Source organism: Dromaius novaehollandiae, chromosome 2 (assembly GCF_036370855.1).
Source record: "Dromaius novaehollandiae isolate bDroNov1 chromosome 2, bDroNov1.hap1, whole genome shotgun sequence".
In the NCBI taxonomy this organism is placed as follows: Eukaryota; Metazoa; Chordata; class Aves; order Casuariiformes; family Dromaiidae; genus Dromaius; species Dromaius novaehollandiae.
The window spans coordinates 104,919,093-104,934,205 of record NC_088099.1 but is presented as its reverse complement, the minus strand read 5'-3'; the positions used below and the strand labels follow the sequence as shown (position 1 = coordinate 104,934,205).

The 15,113-nt window shown below is 40.1% G+C and overlaps 1 long non-coding RNA gene across 1 annotated transcript in view; it reads left to right on the top strand.

Moving 5' to 3' along the window:
* The first annotated feature begins 231 nt into the window (after positions 1 to 231).
* LOC135327552 (uncharacterized) overlaps positions 232 to 15,113 on the top strand; it is a 110,131-nt gene continuing 95,249 nt past the window's right edge. Inside the window, exon 1 of the long non-coding RNA XR_010387862.1 lies at positions 232 to 335. This is a non-coding gene — a long non-coding RNA (uncharacterized LOC135327552). The remainder of the gene's footprint in view (positions 336 to 15,113) is intronic.

The window sequence follows — 15,113 nt, the reverse complement described above, 5'->3', positions numbered from 1 at the left end:
CATATTGTTAGGTTTATGGGCCAATTTGTTCCTGGTGTAACTTCACTGGGTACAATGCGGTTACATCAGGAAGAGACTCGGGACATTTTTACTGTACTCAGTCACATGGGCAGTGTGAGGCAGAGAGCCTTCCCACGCAGAGTATTTGCACAATGCTTTCCTGGAATTTTAGGGTGAAACACATCCGAGCCTGCCATGCTCCAGGCATTCCTCCAGTGAGACAGAGCCCTGCTTGCTTGATCACATTAGCTGGATTAGATCAGCAGTGATAGTACTCTAGCTGGATCACTGTGTTTGCCTTGATGAGGTACTTGATGACCATCATCCAAGACAAGGTATGTGCTGCATGGACCTTTGCCTGACCCAGATGAACTATTTTTACCTGTTTTTTAATGCCCCTGATATACATTTGAACAGAGCATTTGCAGGTGTGCCAGGAAAATTGATTTGGAGGTGTGTGAAAAGGAATCTGAAGAATGTTCCTGAAGCACAGCTTCTGCCAATAATTTGTGATGACAATTAGCACTGTTTAAGAAATGTCTGCTGTGATCAGCCTTCACTTGGCCTGTTAGGCCAAATGCAAGTAAACAGGTTATTTCCTAGCTATGTCACTCAAACTTCCTTTTACCTTTCATTGTTACCCCTGGGTCAGATTGGGTAGCTGAAGCACAGCCCTGTATCCTGCCTTTGTTCTTACTGGGTAGGATGCTCAGGGCAGCATCCTCAGAAGTTGAGGGACTCATCCTCTTTCCTCTTCATAATGTATTCAGTTGGTGGTTGTGGAGAAACTTAGTTTGAAAGATCCCCAGGGGTTTTGCCTGTTTACAGTAGAGGTCACATGGGAGCAAACCAATTGCTGGTTATCAGTTGCTGAAATCAGGGCTGATCCCCCAACATAAACAAGGATGTAGGCTCTTGAACCTCCCAAGAAGCAGAAGCCTGCTGTTTCTTTAATACACTATTAATCCATAGTTTGAAAGATGTCACTGATTTATAACATTTTTTTTCCTTGAAACCAATCCCAAGCTCTGGGCAAGCACACCCTGGGGAATTTCTTTTCTATTCTGTTCTCTTCCTGGGTATTTTAAACACATTTCTTCATTCCAAACAATCTTGCAAAGGGAATTTCGGCTTCCTGGTTCTTCCTCGAGTCAAATCCTGCCTTTATCCTTTTGTAATCAGATGCCCAAATGAAATCTATACAGATGCTTCTGGGGAACAGTTTGGAGCGAGACACAGCTATGGGAACCATGTGCCCAGAAAAAAATAAAGGGATCATGAATCTAGAACAGATACAACATTCTTAATATGCTTCAATTTTCTTAATCATGTAAAACACAGTATGTGAGAGAAACACAATGGGAACTGCTGAGAAATAGAAATGACAGATGATGAGGTGTGTGTTTATCCTGATTTATTTATTTACTTAGTCACCACAAGAATATATTGTGGTGATAAAGTCAACCAAAACTTCCCCAGCTGTGTCCCTCGGTCAGTATCCAGTGCATTGCTGGTTGTGACCAAAACTTCCCTGTTGTCATGGGTAAAGCCAGTGGAATGGATTTTTTTTTCCTTCGTTTTGTCTGTGCTGTGGGTGGTGAAAAAAGAGTAGCTTACTATCTTTCAATAGTTTTGGTTAATAGGGTCCATGGGTCCTATTTGTCAGAACTGTCCTCTTGCTAAAGAGTGTAGTTAGATTTCATCAAATCTGGTTTTGTAGTAGAGAACTACTTATCGCTTCTGTAAGCTGTGCCTAATGGAGTACCACTTTTACTTACATAGCGCATGGAGTCACACAGTTTATGCTGGGCTTCATACTTCATTTCCTAGCATTCTCCTCTCTTTTCTTCTCAGTGAGTTTGTTTGCTATTTGTTTAGTTAGGCTTTAGAACTGTGAAAATCAAAAGATTCTCTGCTTATGCAGGCCTATCTTTGTGTTTGCTTTAAGTTTCAGGAAAAAAAATACAGCTGTAAGTACCCATCACAGACTGCTAAAAGCACAAGAATAGCCCTGCTATCCTGAGATGAGCACCCACTCTTCTTCATTCCTCTGCTTCTTTGAAGTGTTCCAAGGTCTCCAGTTGAGTCATCAAGTATATCGTTTGATATGAGGAGGTTTAATTGGATTTGCTTATTGTGATATGTGGCCAATCTTTAAACAGAGGGGCAATCTGGTAGTGGGGGTGCATATGAGTCTGAACAGGAATCTAGAGCTCTGGATGACATTGGTAATGAATATTAACAACCTCATTTGAATAAATACATTTAATTGCACTCATAATAAGTGATGGAAGAAACAGCCCTACCTAACGTTTGTGAATTAAAGGCATGTGCAGGAAAGATTTATACCACAGTCATGAAACAAACCACACACAAAAATAGGTAGGTGAAAAAGAATAGCAGGTAGTCACCTAAATATAGGCTGTATCACAATGCCCAGTGTACAAGGAGTATGCATTAACATTGCATTGGTATTTCTTAAGGGCTTAATCCTTGACTTTGCCAGCTGGAAAGTATTCTTTTAACATAGGGAATTACAGAAAGAAGCTGGTTTATATTTTGAGGTAGAACCAAGAAATAGAAATCCCATAATGTGACATTAGCTTGATACCATTTGAGGCTAATCTAGGGTATGCTATATCTTGGCCTTTTAGCCTTGGAACCTACATTCATTCTTGTCTCCTACTGTGCTGCATTGGTGTCCTGTGTTTCCTCCCTTTCTCCATCACTACCTGGTTTCTTACTCTAGTCTCTGCCTAGCCTGCTTTGGTCTCTCCTCTTCCCTTGCTTTTGGCTGTAGCAAATAGGAAATAACCCTGTGCCATCTAACTTGATTCTGATTCTCAGGCTTTTTTTTTTTTTTTTTTTTTAAATGGCTTCCAGCTCCATTCTGTTTTTCTACATAGTCCCAGTCTCCCTTTACCCACTTTGCCATTTCTTTCCCTCCCCTCTAGTTTATCTTTTCTAATTCTTCCCCCTTTCCCAGTTGGACTCTTATCTTTTCTATGTTCTTGTCCAAAAGCTTTCTTCTCCATACTGCTTGAGTGTGAGTAAGCAAGCAACTGCTAACGTAAGTGATGAGGCTGCCTAGTCTGTTGCAATGCCCTACCATGGTCCAGAGTAACTAGGAGCCTCAGTTGTGGAGAAAAATTTGTATTTTTTCTCTGTGCTTAGGCTGGAGCATAATCAATTATTCTTTGGGGAAGGGCTATAAACAGTCTGAACACACTAGGGCTCTCTGGAGTTGGAATATGCTCAATGAAATTACATCAGAGATAAAATTATTCAGTGTACTTGGCTTGCAGCTTCATTAATAAAAACCCAGAAAGACAGAAGACAAAATTATTTATGTAGAGCACAGTAAATCTTATCTCACCTAACACCTCCATAGCCTATATATGGCTCCCCTTCTAGGATTCAATGTGGGCTTATTGTAGAGCTTAATGGCTGAGTTACCCAATCATAATGAGCAACTGTGTGCATCAGCTGAGCATGATAAAGCACTCATAATGTGTCTACAATGCAAGATATTTAATTCTGACATGAATGCTGCAGTGTCTGGGAGAAGGGAATAGCACTCTTTCACACCAACACATGGACAAACTTAGGTGGGTGGTTATGCCATTGGTGGAATAAAACTCCTCACAAGTGGTGACAGATTTCTCACTGAGTCCTAAATATGATATCTCAAAAACCAGCATATATTCCTCTAGTTTTATAAAAGTGCCAGTTACTTTTTTTATTAGAAAATATGTTACATATTTGTAAAATATTATCCATTTGATTCTTTGCCTTTTCAGGGAGTTTCTGAGTGAAGAAAGTAGTTACATTCTGCTTAAAAGCCATATACTGAAGCTTACAGTGTGAATCAGTTTTTCAGAGTAAGTGCGTAGGCACCTGCCTAACTTCTGTGATGTAGAGTGGCTCGTCTGATATCAGTGGTGTGAGGTCAGACTCTTGACTCCAGAATTATTCAGGTATCATACCTTATTTTTTCCCTTTATGTTTGTAAGGATTGTATTTTCACAAAGTGCTTTCTAGTTCTCTCTCCTCATAAAGAGCACAATTCTTTAGCTCAGAGGACTAGCTCGTCTTAGTACCTCTGGGCCACACCATTGCTGGCACTGCTTTTTCTCTTTTTCTATCCTATTGTTTTCCTTCTGGGTATCGTGCTATCTGTCTACCTCATTGGAGATAGGGTAATAGCAGGAGGTATATTATGAAAGCACAGAATACCTGGGACTGGGACCTCGTTGCCAGCCTAGAATAACACCTGTTGCTGTTTGGTGGACTGGTCTAGCTTATGAAAGGTTTCATTTTGTGCTCACTGCTGTAATACCCCTGTGTTGGCAATCTAGAGAACCAGAGAGACAAGGCACAAAGCATATTCAGGAGTGAAAAACTGACTTAGCTTCCCAGGTTGTGTGGCTGTGATAAATCAGTTAGTCTGTTTAGACTGAGGCTTCACAAAGCAAGAACAGAAGGGGTGGTGGGAAGAGGAATAGCCAGACTGTTGCCTGTCTAGATACAATTACTGGCACCATAGCCAGTTCTGGGAATAGCACTTCCATCTCTTTTCTCTTTGTACATTCATTTGCCTTCTTTCACAACTCTCTCCTGCCCAGCTATAAATTTAATGACCATTTTGGGGAAGGAGGCATATATAATCTTTGTCTTCTGAACCCCTCTAGATCTGGCCTCTGTCCATAGCTTCTGGTGTTTCTTTGCCTTGTGGTAGCACTTGCTGAGCAACACGTAATATCTATATATTTGTAATGGTTCTATTTCTTGGTTCTACAATTTATAGCGTACCCTGAGGCCAGATACAAATGAGATGGTGGTTGAGGGAGAAGGGGCTGCTCCCCTGGTCGCATAGCATGGAACACGTGCTGCTTCATACAAGTGAATAGTCCTAAGCAATGCTAGGTTGGGACTACTATGTGTAAATCCCAACCCATTACCAATCCCTTGGTAAATTTAATCCTGTGTTCACGAGCTCAGTGCTGTTTACATGTGAGGTAAATGTTCCCTTGGGGGAGAGTGGGAAAATCCATACTTTTTGATAAAGTAATACAAAACAGTCTTGGCAGGCAGGTTTCCTGAATGTATCGGGACTCCTATCATGCACTAATAGCTGAAAGACTGTAACTTTGCATTTGATGGAAAAACATATTGTAGAGCTTAATGAAATTTCATCATGCACATTTAATTGATTTCAGCTAAGGAGGCCTTTTCCAAGCAAATATAGTTATTAATCTAATTAGTGCTTCAGCTAATACACTGAGATTATATTTGTATATCAATATATCAGACAAATATTTGTACGAGATAAGCATTTCAATGACTACCTAGCTGAACTGAACAAATTAACTTATTTGATTGAGGGCCTTGTTTCCTACGGCTGTACTTTGCAGTTGAAATTTTCCAGTGTGAGTACTTAAGTGAGACTGTGAAGTCCACAGTTAATCCAAAATAGTTGTCTTTTCTTTTTTTTCCCCCAAGTAGCTGGGTTTTTGGACAACTGAGCAACAGCTCATGTTGACTCCAGTCTGGCTTTTGTGAGGGCCTCGCTTAGGAATCTAAGTCACTGTTTCCTTGCAAAGTATGGCAAGAGTCTTTTGGAACAGAGCATTTGTTGGCTTTGTACTACTACCCTTTCTGGATAAGCTGAAGCTGAGTGGTGGGTGCTCAGTATGACACTGGTACCTTGTTCCTCTGACTGGTCTCCTTCTTTTACCCTGATGCAACCAAGATGGTATTGGGTGGAGGATATCATTGCAGGATGGGGCAAGGACAAGGCTGAGGCTGGGACTTGAGGGCTCAGAAGCATGCCAGGGTTTGCTGCTGTAAATGTAGTATCTGTTTTATCCAGTCTTAGGTGCTACTGAATGGCTTTCAGTGGACATGAGCATAAGGAAAAATAGTCGTGCATGGTCAATCATAGGTTCCCGCTTGCCCCTTGTGTCTACCTCTGTACTTACTCGGCTTCACTGAGAATGGACTGAATTTGACTCTGCCCATTCAGATCTGTGGCAAAGTTCTCAGCAGAGTGCGGGATCAGGCATATAGGTCTGGATTCAAGGGAGGACCTAAGTTCATCAGCTGTCCATCCAAAACCACCTTGAGTGAAATCCACATTTTTGGTGTCTGGTGCTTCAGCATCCCCGTACAATAATTAAGGAGAGTTAGGCACTTCAGAGTGGGATCCGAAACAGCCAGCAGGCTCATGAAGTGCCAAGTACCAGCTAAAAGAAATACTGAAGACAAGAATGTATCTGAAGTCTTACCAATCTTTGGCTGGGGCACCAGACTTGATACTCCAATCAGATGTGACTCCATGCACCCACCTGATATTCTGAAGTCTCTCCTGCTCTAGGTATCCACAGTTTTGGTCCCAAAGTGTTGAACAAGACTCATTCCTCTCTTAAAATTTGGTTAAAAGAACTATATTCTCACATTTTATGAGACACCTTAGTGGCTGGAGCTTATCCCAGATGTGGGAGATCCAAGTTCAGTTCCCCACTTTGCTTGAAGCATTCTTACCATTGTCTCCCGTCTCCTAGGGAAGCATGGGGACATTGTCCACTGCTCTTGTTAAAACTGTTCCACTAGTCAAGCAATAACAAGAAAGCCATAGGAGCACATACTGAAGTTTGTGTGTGTAACCTCATGATTAGGGAACTCAGCCAAGGAGGAGAAATCCAGGATTTTGATCCCTGCTTCTGAGACTCTTCACATATTTTACTGCTTGTGACGTAAAGCTCAGGGGAACAAAGGCTCCTCTTGGGTCTCATGTGAGTAAATTCCATCCAGGTCCCACCTTTGGTACCCAAGACTTTTATCAGATCTCTGACAATTTTGGAATTCAGAGGTTTTTCACAAGACTGTGGATCTTCCCTGTAACTCTGCTAGGTGCACCTCCTGGAAGTGAATGGATTCCACCTTTGGATAGAAAGATTATCTATGTTTTTTTCATCCAACTTTCAACCTTCATTTCAAATCTTCCTTAGAGTTCTGTGTGAAGTCATTCTGCCTTAGATGGAATTAACTATTACGTTGAACTTTAGTGTAGTTATGGCAGTTTTCACAGATCCTCCATTATGACTCATAGTATCATGTTCTTTCTTATATGTCTGCTAAGTAGTTGGCAAATTCTCCACAGCTATGGCATTAAAAGAACTTAAACACTGTACTTAAGCTGGACAGAATTTAAGAACCACAACTGCTTGTGACTGAGGTTACTGCCATCACAGCATGCCCTGGATGGGAATACCTGATGAAAATGTCAAATAGAAATAAGAAGGGATGGAAGGGAGAATGTGAAGCAAATATATCTGTAAAGGATCCTAAAAGAAATGATCCATGCTGGGAGTTTATTCCACTTTACTGTGCCAGGTTAGATGTTATTTCTGCTTTAAAAAAAAAAAAGAAAGTTAGGGCCACAGTTTTTAAGGAGTGATCAAGGTACAGGAAGTCCTCTGTGTAGTGGGAGTCTTGCAGTGACATTACAGGTAGCAGCTGCTTGAACTGTCAGTCTGAAAACTCATTGCTGTGACACAGGTTATAGAAAAGAGAGATTGGGGTTAAGAAAATGCACATTAACCAACTTTTTGCAGCGAGTTCCAATACCATAGATTACTAAAAATGAAAACAATTGCAAGTCAACTTACATTTCTGTGCAGTGTTTTTCTCATTTCAGCTTGAACAGCAAAAGTAAATATCAGTATAAACTTCTGCTGGGAGTCAGTTTCTAGTTAATGTCCTATAGTAGAGACCAGATGCAGTTCTAAAGATGTAGATATAACATGTAGATGTAGATCCTCATTTTGTTTCTTAAAATATTTTACTACAGTTGGAGAAAAAATGGTGGTAATATTATTTTAGCTTTACACTTGCTGGTTTCATAAAGGCCTACATTTTGACTTGAGGATATGGACCTTTAAATGGAGTAAACTACTGTCATTATTAAAAACAGCTTGCTGGGAAGAATTCAGAGACGTTCAAGACTATTCTTTTTTTTTTTTCTTCTGGCACAGTATTCTAATTAATTCTGTGCCATTTTTTGAGTAATGCTTTTAAGGTCACTAGCTTGGCTGGGTATTTGGAAATAAAAAATTATACCCCACATCTGCAATAGGGCCACTAATTTAAAATAGCCATTTGATTCAAACTGACCTGTTTGCCAGCATAACTCACGAAGTGCCACTTTAATATTTAAAGCAGTGTTCTTTCAAGGTAATTGCTATTTACTGGTAATTCTTCTTCATTTGATGGTTTATTAGGTACCTATAGGAATTTAAATTGGACAACTGAAAAACTGTAATTATCTAACTAGCATAATACTTTGCTATAAATATGCCTAGGCACCTGATGAAGGAAGTTTTGTTTCTGTTTTTCCATTGCGAAGGAATGGGGAAGGCTGATTTGGGAAAGAGATTTTTACCTATTAATAAGATATTAGGAAAGGGCCATGAAAGGGGGCTGACATCCTAAGGAATGCAGGGACTTGTTTTGGCTAATTCTGTACCCACCCACATGGGTGTGAACATTCCACTCAAGCATTGCAGGGTTTGGCCTCTCCTTATGGAGGGACTGAGAAAATAGATGAGGGGAGGCCTGGAAAGAATTAAACTGAAAAATAATTACAGAAAAGGCATGAAAGGGGCATCTTCTTAGCAAAGAGTGAAGGAGAAAGGAAAATTATACTAGAAAAAAAAATGGCAAAATAAATATATCACTTGTTTGTTCCTTTTTTATGCTGTTATGTTAGGGGATATCATCTTTTGTCCTCAACATGTCACAAAGCTTTATTTTGCCCACAAAGGATAACTATTTAAGTTAATGTTCTTACTAAAGAAATGTTGAGCTTTGAGATGTGCTCCAGAATTTGATAAAGGTGTGTAAAAAGGGCGGCTTCAAAGGAAATACCTATCTCTGAGAAATTCCTGCTCACTTTTGTTGATATTTGCCTCTTACTAAAAGGGCTTTCTGAGTGAGCATTACAGGTTATGGCCTTATTAACCTTTCCTCTCTCCACACTTGCGATTGGCTTTTTCTGTTGAAGCTTGAGTCCCCAGCTCAGTGTCTTTAACGGTTTTTAGGATTGTTTAGGGGGGACTTGTGTTTTGCTGTTAGCCTTTAGCAGTAATAACTGTTGATCATTGTTTAGATTACATGACCCTAAAAGCAAGAGCTCTTGTATTTAGTTGCATAGTTCCTCCATAATATGACAGCACTTCGATCATTAGTAAACTTACCATTTTCATAACTGTGTGAGATGGGGAAATATCTCCTTCCTCAGATGGGGACCTAAAAAGCAAAGTAGCCTTTTTTGTTTTCCTAGCTTACACAGGATTTATTTACAAAGTGGGACTCTGTTACCTGAGAATAGGAGATGATTGGTTTATACCATCTTCATTTCAGAAGGAAAAAAAAAAAAAATAGCAGGAAGCAGATCCCAGCATGAAAATTTCAGCCCAGATAGTTGAAATTCATCCAATTCATAGTCAACTGAAAATGAAATCTTTCAAATGAGAAATGCTGGACAAACCCAAATTTTGGAGCTCTATCAATATTTTTTTTTTCTGCTAGTATTTAAAGCTAAGAAAGATAACAATAGCATTCCCTCGTTCAAAGATGCAACCAGTTAGGTATGATTTGTCTTCTCCATGCTCAGGCAATGGGGATCACTGGAGTATGTGAGCATTAGAACTGTCTGCATCTGAATTCCAGTCCAATGGTGTATCCACTGGGAGGTGTGAATATGCCATGTCATTTGCTCCTAGGTGCATCATCCAGTGGAGATTTGCCAGATGACTTCATCATCCCACTCAATCTTGCTACTGTATTTTATATTTTTGCAGCAGAGAGACAGCACAATGTCCTAGCAATCCGTGTATGCATTAATGAAGTGTCTGCCCACACTTCTTAACGTAGGGTTACTAATGATGATTGCTAACATAATGTACTATTTAAATGGCCTTGACTGTCTAATGTAGCTATATACATGTGTGAACCACAAATTATTTTGCATGGTTGCTAACTTGGTGCAAACATTTAATGAAAAGCACTGTTGCAATACTCAGGATACCAGCTTATTTTGTTGATTTTTCTGTGACTGAAGAACTTCATTCTTAATAGCAATGTTAATAATGTTTTGGTCCACCTGCAAGGTGGAAGAGTTAATAGAGACATGTTTTGATGTCAGACATAGTACCTCTTGTGGTCAGACTCAGGAGAGGACTGAACCCGGATTCAGATTTGTGGCTTAGGCCCATTATTGGGTTACAGCCATTACTTGAAAACCAATTCAGAAGTGAATGTTCTTATTGTGAATTGCCATTCTCAGAAAATAGAAGAAACTCCCCTGGAAAGAGTTACTGCCTGTGTGTGCGTGTGCATGTTCATACATGCATGTGGACACACATTACTTGTGTGATGTGTCTTATGAAGATTCATAGCCAAGACATTTGCACTTTGTATCCTCTGATTTCTCTGATGTAGAAATTTTTCTATATGCTAGTAGAAAACTCTGTGAAGTAAAAGATTTCCTTTGCTTTCTTGAAGTTTCCCCCCCCTCTTCCCCATTCTTCTATATCATAAAAGACCTCTTTGAGAATCAGAGGGAAACACAGATGTCAAATGCACTTTTATGAACAAATCTCATAACATCCCAAACCTTTGTGTTTGTTTTTTCACATTTTCTTCATGTGTGAGCCCACAGACACCATTTTGAGCAACTGAGGCTCGCATTCTTCATTGACATAACTCCTCTTATGTGCAGAGTCAATGGGAGACTATATGAAGACTTAAATATATACATTCAAACCAAACTGAGTAGCAGTCAGGTTTCCTATTATCTCATCTTGTTTCAGTCAAAATGCTTATATGAAATGATCCAATTGTATCACAGTAAACAACATTGTATACAAATTTATTAATATTCTACCTCATCTGCATACTTGTACATTTGATTATCAACTTCAGGATGAATAAGGAACTTCCCTGCCTTGAATGTGTGTTGTGACTTGGAGTACTGAATAGTCGCCATTGCTTTCATGTAGGTAGTTTTATCACTTGTGAAATACAGGGGAAGGTGCTGATAGATGTCACTTGTCCATCCTTGACTGACAATATGTTTATATCTGTAGAAACAGAAGCTGAGGGTGTTCACTAGGGTGACTAATACTTCCATTGTGGGCTACTGGAAGATGGTTCCCAGGAGTGTGTTCTTCCCATGCTAAATAGCACAAGTGGCAGACGTTCTCTCTCTCTCTCTCTCTCTCTCTCTCTGGATGGAGGGAGTTTATCTTTCACCTCCTTTTGTCTCTGTTAGATACTTGTTTTTTTGCCCTGTTACCTAATGGCTTCCTGTGTGTAGTGTCACATGTCAGAGGTAAACAGGGTCCCTGTAATCTTCTCTTACCTAATTCTGAGGACCAGCACAGCTGCATTCCTGCAGCATTTAGTTTCTCATCAATGAAAAGCCATCTGAGGTGTGGAAGGCTTAATGGGGGATTGCATGAGGGGCTTGCAGATCTTGGAGTTTGATGTCAATAGCTTTGCTGACTAGCATCCGGCAAGGCCTTGCTGGGAGGAGAGAGGACATGCTTGGTGCTTTTGCTGTATGTTTGGTGTTGGACATTCTCCTGAGAAGCACCTCTGGTCTTCTGCTTTCTAATGGCCCTCTGGGACAGGGCTTCTCCATTCTCTTTTGGAGGGAATAGAAGTTGCTATATGTCTGTAAAATGCTGCCTCATTGTATTTTCCTTCTATCTAAGCACCTAGTCCCTTTTTCACAGGATTTCCATGCTTTGATTCTTTCACCATTCCTCACAATTATAAGAGGTGATTGCATGGTCCGGTGGCTCGGTATTTCTTTGGGTTCCACCACCTCCTTGCTCTCTATTCTTGCTCACAAAAAGGTGCTTTTTATGTCAGTTCCAGTTCCATACACTCAATATAAAATTGACACAACTTGAAAAAATTTTTAATGAGTTCTTTTGGCTTCTACACAAGGCATCATCTCCCAAACCTTGTGATGGAGGCAAGTTTCCATTGCAGTATTTGCTCATAGTAGGAGAATGTGAGAATGACTAAACATCAAAGCGGTTGTACATGAACTGTCCTGTGAAGCACAACACTTATCCTGGAAGATGGCAGAAGTGTTTATGTTATGTTAACGGCCAGAGGTTTCAGTTCACATTTAGGTTCCTCTGTACCACAGCTAATACAAGTAGAGAGGAGAAACCATTCTTATGCAGAGCCAGATTTGCTGATCTCTCTGCCCCCTTATAGGAAAGCGGAGTCAGGGATATCTGTGACCATCATCCCCTGTCTAATTATGCTCTATCATCTCATCTCAAAGAAGTGAATTTATGCAACTCAAGGAGGAAGAGACTTTCTTTCCCTATGGGTTTGCCTAGGAAGATACACATCTTTAATATGAAGCTTTGAAGCATTATTATGGTAATGTCAGGTAACTGCTCTTCAACATAGATTGACAGCTAGCTATTAAATAAGGGTAGGGAAGAATGTGGCATCTGTGTAGAGTGATGCATGTGGTTTTTTAAAAAATGTGTTTTTATAAGCAGAGGCACAGCAGTTGCAGGTTTTCTTTGCCTTTTTGATTTAACAGCATTTCAGAGTCTTATGCCAAACCACAAGTAAGAGCAACATTTAGATCAAACTGTAGTCTCAAAATATTTCCCCCCATTCTGATTCAAGCACAAAGGATTTAATTTCTAATCAATTGCAAAATGGGCCACTGGGAAATAGTATCTTCTGCATGTGTTCATTTGAGCCTCTGCAATAGGCAAGCAAAAATATATTGGTCATAAAAATCACTCAATTTCTGACCAGTTTCCACTAAGATTTATATTGGCAGGTACCTGACAGCTCTAATGGCTTCATCTTCAGTAACAAGCTAAGCTCTGAATTGCTACTAGTTGGCACTGGTAGAGATACCAAGATGAGCTCACAGAGTAGTACCTGTGCTTCTTTTCACAGTAGAAATGAAGTGTTCTGCCAAACTAAACAAAATAGCCAATAGGAAAATTAACATTTTCCTCCATGCTACAGGCTTTGGGACTAGCATCTTTCCCCCATGTCTAATTTTTTTTTCTTATAGCAAAGGGCCTGGCCAGGAGCAGGAGTCGATCCCTCATTAAAAGAGTAGCAGCTTTAGGAGCAAGATGTTTGAAAAGAGGTTGTGTGAGCTATCTCATGTCTGATCTTGGTAGTGTGACAGTCCTATGCCTCTCTCCTTTGGTTCCAGAAGATTCCTGTGAAAAGTTCATTTATCACTTTTATAGATTGGCTTTTCACTCTGGATAACTCATCTAAGCAGAGAAGTGCAAGTTACGTTTTCTTTGTTATTTGGATAAGAAAATGATGAACCTTTTTCTCTTAGAATTTTAGCTGAACTTGACCTAAATATAAAAGTTGAAAGTTGATTTAACCTTGTCCTCCCTGGTGTGGTGGTCAAGAATGGGTAGACAAAAATATCAGACTGACTACCGATTTTCACAGCTTGTCCAGTCTGATGGGCTGGTGGGAATGCAGGGCAGTCTCCCATCCAGCTCTCTGGCTCCCTGGCGCAAAATTTGAAGTGGATCTAACATAGCCTAACTTGCATTCCAGCCAGCGAGCAATTGCTTACTAAAGTACTACTGAGAGTTGTTTGTTGAGTTTTCCTTGTTGGTAAGAACTTCAACATAGCTTATAAAGCTGCCTTTCAGCTCTGCGCTTAAGTCATACCACTTGAAGTTCCATCACTTTAAAGAGTATGCCTTGATTTTTAGAGTGAGATTAAGTTAGAGTATGGGAGTCTAATTAAGTACCACTGTATGTGTTATTGCTGAACCTAGCCCAGGAGAATGCCTGCTGCATAATCTGAGGCCCATTGTTGTTAAGAAGCTATTTTTCCATGTTTCTTTGATATTGGCATTGCTTGTTGACGCTGTACTTACAAACAATTACAGATCCAGAGGACCACAACAAGAATGATGAGTGATTTGGAAAACACAAATGATTAGGGAATCAGCTTTACTTTTTTCTCAGACAGAGAAGATAAACTTGACCATATTTAAAAAGTCACTATGAAGACGTCAGTGAACAATCTCTTGCCACATTCCCTGGAAGAAGATAATTAGACTTGAGTAGCAACAAACTTGATTGACATTAGCTGTTAGAGGACATGGTCTCCTTCGGAGAGATGCTTAAACATTGCAATGGGCTATTTACACAGGCCATGGGCCCTCTGCTTTGTGAGAGAATTTAAAGAACAAGTTAAATAAACCTGTGCTATGAATGGTCTCGGGATACTTGCTTCTGTTTGCTGAAATTTTTTGAGTTTTCTTTTAGTCTTGCATTCCTGTGGGCTTTAACCCTATTACTTCTGTAATGGAATCTCCAACACATGATAGAAAATTGCCCAAATAGATACCATACACAACAGGGCATTTATAAAGACCTCCCATGAATTCTCAGCCTCCTGTGGTGAAAAGCATATTAATGTGTACCAGCAATGCTTAGAACGCCTGTAAAGTTTATTGGAAAACAAAACAGTGATGGTATCTAATCTGTTAACCCTAGCAGGGAAATCTGTTCCTTTGCTTCAAATTGCGGGCATACCATGAAGTGCTGAGATTGGCATGAATAGTGCACATTTTTATTTGAGAGGAACATAAATCCTAAGTATCTTGTTTGTGTATAATTATTCTTGCCCTGAGGTTGCAGCATCTTGTGCACACAGCTGCATTGTGAACATTTTTCCAAGTTTATTTAGCACTGAGTGCAAGTACATTACAAGTCAGAGCTAGGAACGCTCCTGTTTCGGCTGACTCCACTCCTTTGGGGTGTTGCACAGTGCTTCAGTGACTAAGTGAGAGGCAATTGCACAAGCCTGGAGAGACAGAGAGCTTATTTAATCACATTAGAGAAAGAAAGAGTAGGCACCCAGAAGCGGACAGAACTAATCTTTGAAGAGAGAGAGTGAGCAAGTACATCTTATGGAAAGGATTTGGAGGTCAGTGGGTTGCAGGGTCAATGCACCTTTAACAAAGGATTTCTAGGTGCTTTGTTAATACACGTAGGTCTGTATTTAAGAACCT